Source organism: Carica papaya, chromosome 9 (genome assembly GCF_054855325.1).
Source record: "Carica papaya isolate Zhongbai chromosome 9, ASM5485532v1, whole genome shotgun sequence".
In the NCBI taxonomy this organism is placed as follows: domain Eukaryota; kingdom Viridiplantae; phylum Streptophyta; class Magnoliopsida; order Brassicales; family Caricaceae; genus Carica; species Carica papaya.
Window position 1 is genome coordinate 15,138,366 of NC_142317.1, and position 4,379 is coordinate 15,142,744.

A 4,379-nucleotide genomic window follows, 5' to 3' on the forward strand; every position below is an offset into this window, starting at 1 on the left:
ATGAAAATAGGAAATTATAAATACTGCAAATAAGGGAATTATAAATAATGAATTTGAGGCAATTAGTTAGACAATTTTGTAAATTCATTGAAATAGAAATTAAATAGAAACTTACTAAAATTAGGAAATAAATCAAAACAAAGAATGGAATTAGGAGATGGATAGATAGGATTATTAAACTTAAATAGAAAACTTAATGTAAAATAGAATTAAGCTAGAAGACTTAAGTGTTAGTAAAATAAATGAATAAAAAATTAATTAGGAAACATTAGGATTAAATTAAATTAATATGCTTGTTGTTTCTTCTTACTTGATTTATGTTATATATATAAATTGTATGATTTGTATTATTATATTGAAATGGTTAAATTACTAAAGAATTGAAATGGAAGTGGAATGAATGAATTAAAAAGGGAAAATAGTATATGGATGGTTGGGGTGTGTAGAGGGACAAATAAGGTTTTGGAAAGAATGTGAGAGGGAGAAATGGGAAAAATAGTAGAGTTAGGCTGAATTAGGTCTAGGATAGCTTAGGGGTTATGTATAAAAAAAAATGAGTTAAATGTATAATAAAACTTAACTCACTAAGTTGTCTAGTCTAAATTCGGTCTATCTGATTTTCTTGGAGGGGTATTGGTATTATTATTGGTTGGAGCCACTAGGCTATGAGTGCTAGTTATTAGGTTTTGTATTGGAACTGTGGTATAGTTTTCCTTGGGAATCTATATGATTGCTATTCATGCTCATGGGCCTATGGGAATGAATGATGGCGACCGGAGAAAAAGTGTGATTGCATTATTGCGGAATCAATAATAATATTAATCTCGTCCCTAATTCATTTTTTCTCAAAATTTTACTTAAATAACAATAAAATAAATTAATCAATTATTTTAAATTAATAATTAAAGGAAAACAAATTATCTCAAGTTGTTTTTCAGGTCTGGGTATTATAAATGTAGACCTTTTTGATTAAACTTGCTTCCTGCATGCTACTTTTTATGTTGAATTTACATTGACTTTGAATAGGAATCTGCATATGAATCAGTTTGGAAAAAGAAGATGAAGTGACTCCAACTTGGACTCAAAAAAGAGGTTATCCCCAGCTGTCCTACGACTGTAAGCTTGCTACTGCGAGCGTGTGGCGTGTGATAGAGGCCTCCTTGTGGGTGTGACTTGCGTGTGCGAGCGGCATTAGTTGTCCGCAAATGAGCCCCTTTGTGCATTCTACTAGGCATAGGATCTATTCCCCCACACGCCTGCATGCTATATATATGTGTTGGTCTTCCCAAGGCATGGTATGGCCTGACTTTCTTCCTTTGGGCACGATCTTTTTGGGCTATGGCCCACTTTGGCAACATGGCCTTGAAGCCATTTAGGGTTGGGCCAAAGTTAGGCCTTTCCTTTTGCCTTGTAATTTCTCCAAGCCCATTAAGCATGTCGCGGCTGGCACCATTTCTTACAAGACGTGTCTAGAGCATACTTACACTTCATACAAAATTAAATAACAAGAATTAACTTTAATTAACATACAGAGTGCCCAGAAGTGTTACATCTCTTGAAATATGTATATAAGATACATATATATGAGGCTCTAAAGTTTTTTTTTATCTAATAATATAAAAGTACAAACCGATAACCCGATCTCAGAGTCTAACTTCTCAACTTCTCTTCCGTATCACTTACTATTTTGCAGCAGAATCCTCACTATATGAAAAATGATGGGGGAGTGAGATAACTATCTCAGTAAGTAGATATTATGACACACAACTAATACATGTAATGTAGATAATTTTCACACACATTAAGATATATATATCTTATATACTTTCTAAAAAACATATTCACTTTCACTGAAAAATAAATATCACGATCCAAAAAACACATTGTTACGTTATACAATGAGTTATACTCTCCAATGTACCAGATCACTCAACTGGTACAGTGCGCCACATTGGATAACAAGCTACGTGTCTTAGAATCAGAGAACGAATGCACTTCACTACATTGTATAATGAGCTCTATCACTGTTATGGGGGGCTGTTCACATCTTCCTACTACCATACTTGTATAGGTGCACACTTAATACTTAACACTTCTCCAAACCCCCAAAAACATAATAGTTATGTATGCATTCACACTTATCATTTTGCCACTACACCTGAAAACGGAACGGTTATATAAGCGTACATTGAAGCCTAATATCATGCAAGTGCTTTTGGAACAGTTTGCCTCGATAATGAGTGATGCACACTTAACACTTAACACTTCCCCAAACACCCAAAAATCAGAACAGTTATGTATGAAGTCAAACTTATCAATTTCTTACTACACTCGAAAATGGAAGGATTATGTAGAGGCACACTGAAGCCTACCATCATGCAAGTGCTTTTGGAACAGTTCGCCTTGATAATGAGTGATGCACACTTAACACTTAACACTTAACACTTCCCCATACACCCAAAAACAGAACTGTTATGTATGAAGTCACACTTATCACTTTCTTACTACACCCGAAAACAGAACGATTATGTAGGGGCACACTGAAGCCTAGCATCATGCAGGTGTTTTTAGAACAACTCACTTCAATAACGAGTGATGCACACTTACTAAAATCACTTCCGAAAATATATAGGCAAAATAACGCTTAAAACACAATAATACTTTCACAAACACTTGCACTGTATATATGAAAATACGTAGAAAAAATTGATGAAAACACTTGAAAACTACATTGGTCATGAAATCATAATATCCACTTACTATACTAAAAATACTTTGAAAACACTTTGAAAAATACATAGGTCATGCAATCACAATACCCACACACTCAGGTCCAGTGCAATCAACTTAAGCTCTCTCTCTATTTTAGAAGAGTCTCCCCTTACATTTTTCTTCAAATTTCTCTAGTGACTTTGGCAAAGTCTCCCTTTATAAATACTTCAATTTTCTCTTTTCAATTGAGCAGAATTTCCCCTTATATTTTCATCAATTTTCTACCGATATTTTTGCAGCATCTTTCCTTAGAATTATCATTATTTTACACTTAAAAATATCATGATGATAGATAAATTAGTTTTCATGAAAAAAAACTTGAAACTGCATACCTTGTCGGACATGCTGCTTTAACTCTGACAGAATCTCGACTCAATTTATAAACTTTTTCTCTTGAAAATTTGGCAGAGTTCCGGAATGTTTTTGAGCAATATCTAATATAAAAATACTAATATCAATTAAAAATCATCCTTAAAATTTCAAGAGAAACGAAATTAAAATGAAAGAGAAAACTCACCTTAAGGTCGCGGGTTCTCCCTTCGTTGGCTGTGAGATTTCGCTCTCCTTTTCTCTTATTTCTTTGTTTTTCTCCTTTCTTTCTTCCTTCCTCTCTCTTCCTCTCACAATTTAGATAAGAGTGTCCTCAAGGAAAAACTCCCAAATTCCATCAATTTCCCTCACTTTTATTGGATTTCTTCCCTTTTCCTCTTCTCTTTCTCTCTCTTCTTTCTCTTTTTAACCTTTTTCAACCCTAGAATGGGTTTCCCTTCTTCCCACATCCCTATTTATATGGGAGTTGATAAGCATGGGAGAGGTGGCAAAACGTGATTGGCTATTTAAACCTCCTCAAGCTTCATCCTTATCCATATCTCTTCCTTTCTTAGCCTTTAAGTAATTTTAGAGTATTCTAATCTTATCTAGATCCTTTCACGTCTTATCCCCCTTCCAGGAGCTTCCATACCAAATTTGGGCTCCATTCGATATGGTTGGGCCACCTTAGGTCCACATAATCCCATAAGGCCCAAAATTGCACTTTACGCACATGCCTTCATTTCAAACAGCCATAACTCCTCGATTCTTATGAATTTCTAGCTCATTTTACCTTCACATTTTCTTCATGTTTTCGGGTACATACCGACCAAATTTGGGCTCAAAAAGACCATATTTGGGCCACTTAAGGCCCAAAAGGTCCAAACCGCACACAAAGCTAGGCCCATGCCTATACCGTTACTTCAAAACTCCATAACTTGTTCAATTTTTAATATTTTTGGGAAAAATTGTGCTTCACATGTTCTTCAAGAGTGCAGCTATCAAATATTTTTTGGTTTGGGCTTCATCCTTGTCCATTTGGCCCAGTTATTACCTAAATGATTCCAAAAGGTCAAAATTGTCCTCCATGTGCTTGCCTCACGGGTTTGACTTCATTTATTGCACATTTTCTTCTATAGACATTTTTATTTTTCCATAAACTTTTTCCTTAATATATTGGCTAGTTCTCAGCCGAATTTGAGTCTCAAATTCCAAGTAGTTTGGTCTCGGGACACAAATCAAGCCCCAATGGTCAATTAGGGGTTCTGATTTTCTCCCTCACATGGCAGATTTCTCTC

The 4,379-nt window shown here is 34.9% G+C and overlaps 1 long non-coding RNA gene across 1 annotated transcript; it reads right to left on the bottom strand.

Moving 5' to 3' along the window:
* Positions 1 to 948: 948 nt before the first annotated feature.
* LOC148240109 (uncharacterized) lies at positions 949 to 3,520 on the bottom strand. Its single transcript, XR_015816334.1, has 3 exons — positions 3,290 to 3,520; positions 3,105 to 3,206; positions 949 to 1,704 (listed from the first exon to the last, which is right to left on the bottom strand). It is a non-coding gene; the product is annotated as an uncharacterized LOC148240109 (long non-coding RNA).
* Positions 3,521 to 4,379: the final 859 nt, after the last annotated feature.